Source organism: Vulpes lagopus, chromosome 3 (genome assembly GCF_018345385.1).
Source record: "Vulpes lagopus strain Blue_001 chromosome 3, ASM1834538v1, whole genome shotgun sequence".
In the NCBI taxonomy this organism is placed as follows: Eukaryota; Metazoa; Chordata; class Mammalia; order Carnivora; family Canidae; genus Vulpes; species Vulpes lagopus.
In genome coordinates, this window is record NC_054826.1 from 30,147,046 (window position 1) to 30,154,484 (window position 7,439).

Here is a 7,439-nt window from a genome sequence, read left to right on the forward strand (position 1 = left end):
ACCTTGAGCCGAAGCCAGATGCTCAACTGCTAAGCTACCCAGGTGTCCCTAAACAGAGGTTAAACAGAGGTTTTGTTTGTTTGTTTTGTTTAAAAAGGACCACAAGCTTTATTAAAAGTAAGTAAAGGTAATATATAATATATATAGATGGCACATGGTGCCAATATTTGCAGATATTATTTGCAGATATTACAATACTCCAGTGCATGTTTACAAGTTACACCTTTGCCTTGGCTAAATCTTGAATTGGAGTATTGAATCAATATTCCAATGCATGTTTACAAGTTACACCTTAGCCTTGGCTAAATTTTGAACTACTGCAGAATTTAGCTGTGCCAGAGTGCTGATCTTAGCATGCTTAGAGGTGGCATACTTGTTCTTGATTGTCATGTGCTTTGTAAGCCCACGATTCACCATGACTATATTCTTTAGAACATTTAGAAGGGATTCTTCAGTGTATGACAGATAATGCTGTAGAGTTGGTGTCCATTCATCATTATCGAGAATTTTCAGCGCTAAGCAAAAAGCTCCAGCTGCAATCTGAGAAGGAGGAAAGTGCACCGTATCATAGTCTAACATAGATAGTTCCATCAGGTATTTGGCCAAAATATGTTGCTCAACATCAACCTCTCCAATCTTAGATGCTCTCCGAAGGAAATGCAGAGGTGGAGGGCGGCCCAGACCAAAATTTAAAGATCTTAGAATCTTCATTTCCATCTGTCTGATTTGGTGTTTAGTGTAAGTGTTGTCAGTCACAAAGGCAAAGTCACCAATTTCTGGAGGGTACATTTCCTCATATTTGCTTGCAATAAACATGGCAGTGACATCAACCAGCTGCAGCATCTTCTTGGGCACACAGTTATTCTGCATGAACTGGTCAATAATGGAAACAGTCACGTACATGGTCTCCTGCAGTAACCTGAATTTCATTTGAACCTGTACTAGCCAGTCAATTAGGATAGCTCTCATGTTTCTAGTGACTTCACAACCCAGTAGGTATTTTGGTTTGACTGCTTGTACTTCTTCAAGTTGTCTCAGATAAGCATAAATATCTTTCACATATTCACTACAAAGGTTTGGATGAGCTCCATCTTCTGCATCTACATCATACACCTCAAGAATTACATCAGAGAAAGCCTGACACAGATATTCTTCCACAGGGGCACATCTAGATGTTTCCATCCAGCTTGGAGAGGGAGTATCAACCAAAATAGGCTCTGGTGAAAGTTTTTCTTCTTTAACTGGCTCAAGTTCTGGCTCTTGTTCTGGCACAGGTATAGGGGACAGGCTTGGGTGCCTTCTCCAAAGGCTTTGGTATTTTTTTAGCAATGACTTTTCCAGGAACCGAAGTTTTTGCTTCCTTTTTCAGAGGCAGTTTGGCCTGTGGTTGTTCACTGATTTTGTTACCAATGTCTCCCAGAGCAGTTCTTGGCCTCAGGCGGGGCTTGGAGGCTGCAGCAAAGGCCAGAGGCACCCGCTTTGCCCCTGCCATAGCTATCTTCACCTTATTTTCAACATTAACTTTTGTGTTCCTGGTGACCCGGAGCGCCATGGCCACGTCTTCACTGGGGTAGAGGAGAGCGCGGGAGCGACCAAGGCCTGCGGGTCAATAGCAGGTCCTCCGTAGCACCTAAACAGAGGTTTTTGTACTGACCTAGTCCAGCCCTCTAACTCCTCCACACCGGTGCCCAAGTGGCTTGGGGATCCCCCCAGGAAAGCACACCCATTCCCCATGCACAAGGAGGTGCTGTAGTCCTGGAGCCCTTCCTAAACACTTGAGAAGGAGCACAAGGAGCCTAATTTCCATTAAACAGAGTGGGATCTCAGAATTCTAAGTCACAGACTTGTGTAAGCAGCAGAGTTGGCCTATACTCCAGAGTTTATTTTGCAGTTTCCTCCTGCCCTTCTTCTGTCCAAACATTGAAGAATCAAGATAATATCTGCAAGCCATGGAAATCTTGTAAATAATGATGTTTGCACCAAAGGCACCAAGCCTTTTTTTTAGCCTGCCCCATATACTCATGGCTCCATAAACGGTTATTCTCACCAGAGCCACCAAATGTAGCTGTCATTTAGATTTTCACTTGCCCCCTGGTACTAAAATGTCCGTTTCTGTCATTTAAGTTTTAAAAACTCTCTGGACACCTAGGGAAGTTGTATAACTCAGTGATTAAGAGCACAAGTTTGAGTCCCTGGTTCCAGTTTGTTTAGCCTAGAAGTGGAATTGTTTGATCATATGGTAATTCTATGTTTAATTTTTGGGAGCACCACCATACTGTTTTCTGTAGTGACTTCTGATGTAAAGTTTTAAGTTCAGACTTTCTAATATGGCAAACAGAAAAAGAAAAAAAAAAAAAAACAACTGGAGGCAGAACTGACCTTCCCTCATGGAGTCAGATATACAGGCCTTGGTTAAAGATTGAAACCATTATCATCAGCCTTTCTTCTGATATGAGAGTATTGCTTTTTTATCATTTAAATTTTGTCTTATATAGTGATTTTTTAAAACTTAAACTGTATAGACCTCATATGTCCTGGATGTCTGTCAAATGGCCCTCAGGGTTTGAATCTTTGAGAAATGCTGCGTAAACACTGAACAAATGCATACCTCACTCATTTGCCACCTCCTCCAGGGACATTTCCACCCCTCTGCCCAAGGCGGTTCTTGCTGTGCCCTGAGCTCCTGGAGCAGGCCCAAGGAGCAGATAAATGTCTGTTGACACTGCCACTCTCTGAGGTCCTCATATCTTGGGCTGACTCCAGTGTTAGCTTACTGTGTTTGTGCATGCGTTGTACGAGAGCATGAAATATTTTTTAAAAACATGACTCAGAGTACTCCCCGACCCAGATTGGCTTGTCACAACAGGTAACTCGTGGGTATCTGGTTTTACTGACAGGTTCCCCAACAATTAAAAGAGCAGTAATTCATGCTCATTGTGAGAAATCGGACATACAACTGTAAAGAAGAAAGTGAAAAGCAGCTGATAATTCCACTGCCGGGGTAAACACTATTAACATTTAATGGGTTATCCTTTCATATATGTATAGGTATTTACAAAAAATGGGGCATAGTTTATACGTTTATAATTAGAGTTTTACTTAGTACACCATCAACATCTATTTCATTATATTAAAATGGCTTGATTATATTTCTCCGCGCGGATGTGCTACAATATATTTAGCCAAACTCCTATTTGGAAGCCTGGTTTGCTTTCAGTTTTTGAGTAATCTAAATGCTGGGATAAACGCCTGGCTTCTAGACTAGGAGTTTAAGATGCAGTTTGAATTTTATCCACAAGAGGGAAGCAGACCACTGTGAGAAGACATGCTAATGTTTAAAAGCAAAAACAAAAACAAAAACAAAACAAAACAAAAAAAACCCTAGAAAGTTCTTTGGCGAGCATAAGCTCATCCCAAGCTTGTGAGGTAGATATTAATATTTTCTGCATTTTCTAGGTAAGGAAACGATGTGAGGATAATAAGTGACGTATACAGATTCTCACCAACCAGTGAGTGCTAAGGTGGGATTCAAAGCTGTCTTCAACACAGTTGGCTTGGTTCATTTCCCAGCACTTCCAAAGTTGACAACAGTAAAATGTTCTCCCCACGCTCTATTCAGTTCTAGGCACTGTGCTGGCACACTATGCAGAAATAAATAGGAGGATCCCTGCCCCTCAGGGGTCATTATCAGGTATGAGGACAGACTTGTACATAAATAACAGAATGTCTAAATGACCACCAGAATAGAGAAAGCCCAGGAAGGCAGAAAGTCACTTTGCAGCAAGACTAAGCATGACTTTATAAAAGAGACTTGATAACAGTGAGAGTTAAGGTGTATTTAGCATTTACTTTGTAAGAGGCACTGTGCTAATTGCTTTATATGCATTTATTAGAAATTCCCCGTATGGGGCACCTGGGTGGCTCAGTCATTGAGTGTCTGCCTTCAGCTTAGATCATGATCCTGGGGATCCAGGGATTGGGGATTGGGGATCAAGTCCTATGTCCGGCTCTCTGCTTAATGGGGAGCTTGCTTCTCCCTCTCCCTCTGCCCCTCCTGCCTATTTGTATGCACTCATTCATGCTTCCTCTCTCTCAAATAAATAGAATCTTTAAAAAAAAAAAAAAAAGTTCCCCCATAGACCTAGAAGGTGTCATCCTTTTTACAGTAAAGAAAATCAATGGTCAGAGAGTTAAAAAACTGGCCACTGTAGAAGAACACTGGAATCCACATCCTTCACGTCGGTTTGACAGGACCAAATAGGGATGGTAGACCTTCAACAGGCAGAACTTGGAAAGAGACTTCTAGGAGAGAAACATGGAAAAAAAGTCCTGGAGTCAAGAAACACAAGTACATTTACAAATGCAAGAGGATCAGTGTGCCTAGAGGGTGAAAAAGGAAGAATCTGAAGAGTTCAAAACTAGAAGTCTGGGAATAGCAAGCCAGGGAGGTCCTACTAGATTTTGTATTCAGGAAGGAACCAATCCAAGAGAATGACATGACCTGTGCTTTATGAAGATTAAGTTACCGCATTGCATAAGGGGACAAGGAGACTAGTTAGGGGATTGTTAAAAAAAATCCCAGCCAAAGACAACCAAAGAAGGAATGAGAACTGAATGACATTTCTGAGATAAAAATCCATAGGATGTGACATCTCATTAGATGTTGGGGAGAGAGAAGGGAAAGCTATGATTAAGGTTTCCATGTTCGGGCAACAGGGAGAATGTGAGCATATATTCTAGAGGAGAGGCTGTGGGGAGGGAGAAAGGCATGAGGGACTGGCCTGGGGACAAAACATGTCACTTTTCTTCTGTGAGACTGAGCAAAGAGCCTGAGTGGAGATACTCACTAGGGAGTTGGCAGTAGAAGCTGGTGCTTTCAATATGGTACCTGAGAGTCACAAGAAATGACCCCAGGGAACTGGCTAGGGAGAATTTATGCTTAAGATTCAGCAGAGGACATTCATACCCCAAAAACCTATAATTCGACTGCCAGATTTCTGTCATAGCTAAATAAAATCACATGTGCACAAGATGTGTGAAGGATGTTCAGGAAGCATTGTCTGTAGCAGTGAAAGGATGGGTGAGAGGAGAAGTGAGCAAATAAACCATAAAACATCCACATTGTGTAGTGGTTAATAATTAAGTAGATTTAAAATGCTAACATGGACAGATTTCTAACACATACAGTGTATGAGGAAAGCAAATTGTAGCACAATAATAATGTGTCATGGGATCCCTGGGTGGCGCAGCGCTTTGGCGCCTGCCTTTGGCCCAGGGCGCGATCCTGGAGACCCGATCAGATCCCACTTCGGGCTCCCGGTGCATAGAGCCTGCTTCTCCCTCTGCCTGTGTCTCTGCCTCTCTCTCTCTCTCTGTGTGTGACTATCATAAGTAAATAAAAATTAAAATAATAATAATAATAATGTGTCATAATATTTATAGGGAGAAAAAAGCCAAACAACAACAAAATGCTGTCACATATATATTTTAAGTGATGCATGTGTGTGCACAGAGAAAATTCTGGAAGGATAAACAGACTGCTAATTATGTGAGAGGAGAAGAGTTGTGACAAAAATGGAACACAGAAGGGGTGGAATGGATTTTTGCCTTAGTTATCAAGTTTTAACTTTACAATAAGAATGTAATCATGTATTGCTTAGTGAATAAAAATTCCCAAACTATTGAAAAACAACATAGTTCCAATGAGAATAAGAGAGAATGGGAGAGACAGGGACATATTTCAAGACTCAAGGTAGGGCAATATTAATGGGAACACTGGGAGAAGTTTCTGGAAGTTCCAGGTGAAGGGAGCAAGGATCCTCTGCACTCACCAACTCGGCAGCGACAACCAGCAGGATGAGCCCTGTGAGTCCAGCTAGTTTTCAACACCTTTCAATTATAGCCACAGCTCCTGTGTCCTTGAAAGGTCACCATGTCCTACCACTTGCCTTGGAACGAGATGGTGTTTGTTTTGTTCTTTCTGAGTTGTGACTGTCCTAAGACATTTCATTCAGCTCTTGGGTTTGGACATATCCTCTTTTCCCAGAAATCCCACAGGGTTCTGGTTCTCATTCCAGTCTTTCAGACTGTCTGTAAAACCCACTTCCTTTCATTCCTGCCCCAGTAAATACCTGTCGCGCCTCTTGTTCCCCATTCAAAAATATTCCCATTCCAGGTCGCTTGCTGTGGGAAGTTTTTAATGGAATTTCTCAAGAGACACCCAGCATAGCTGTAGCTAACACTGAGCACATGGAGGTGCCACGCACGGTGCCGAACTTCACAGAAGTAACTCATTTAATCCTTCCAACAACCTCATAGGTGAGTACTATTATAACCCTCATTTCACAGCTGAGACTTGGTATGTGTGATTAAGCATGTGGTTGGTGAGAGTGTGTGTGTGTGTGTCTGTGTGCCTGTGTGAGTTTGTCCTAAGGGATTAAGAAGGGGGTTGATAATTGGGAAGGCATGAGGGACTGGACTGGGAACAAATTATCAAGTGCTCAGGGGGTTTCAGTTTGCCAAGTGCCTTTATAACCATTATTTCATTTGATTTCACCACAGTGCTCGAATGATGGTGGTCATTAGGAAAAATAATGAGATGAATCAAGCTTTAATTCCCTTAAAGCAGCAACCATTGGGTCAAAGGTTTTTGGGGCCCATTAGCCCACCATGCAGCCTTGGACAAATCTGCAAGGGGGAGGATGTAGACAGAACGTGTGTTCTCTGTGATTTCCTTTGACCTCACTCTTCAAGGATCATTGAGTTTCTAGCAGCCGTTCCTCCCAGTCTGGACGCTCTGGGCCAGGCACACCCCCCCAACCCCCTCCCACCCCGCTTTCCAAGCCTGCCCATCCCAGGAGATAAAGCTAAGTGGCAGAGGAGCCAGTTTCCTGGGGTTAATAAACAGGCTGTTTATAGCCAGGAGCAGTCACGGGGCAGGAACAGGCAGGCTAGGAGGTCATGCTCCTTCTGAACATTGAGATTTCTCATAAACATCCCCTGTCAGCCTCCTGGGATGCAAGGACAACTCTGGGCCCATTGCCCTTGCCTGGCAGAGTGCCAGGGCCCCCACACCTGACTTCCTTCTCCTTTCTCCCCACCATGGCTCTCCTCCTCTTTCTTTTCTCCTCTCCTATCCCCTTCCATCACCCCTCTTCCATAATGGAGAGAGGACCCATTTCCACATTAGACACATTTAATAACTTTGGGCAGGTAATTCATCCCTCTGAGTCTCAGTTTCCTCCCTTGTAAAATGGGGGTAATAATGGGGCCCTCCTCCAAGAATATCTGAGAAGGTGCCTTGCACTGTGTTTAGCACAGACAATGGGTATAAAAAAAGGTTTGCCTTTCCCTTTCCCCATCCACCTCATCTCTTCTCCTTAATCCTGGTCCCCACCCATGTGGTTTTACATTCTAGTTGGGAGAATGGGATAGATTTT

The 7,439-nt window shown here is 43.0% G+C and overlaps 1 pseudogene; it reads right to left on the reverse strand.

The window, feature by feature from the left end:
- Positions 1-285: 285 nt before the first annotated feature.
- On the reverse strand, positions 286-1,552 carry LOC121486160 (annotated as a pseudogene).
- Positions 1,553-7,439: the final 5,887 nt, after the last annotated feature.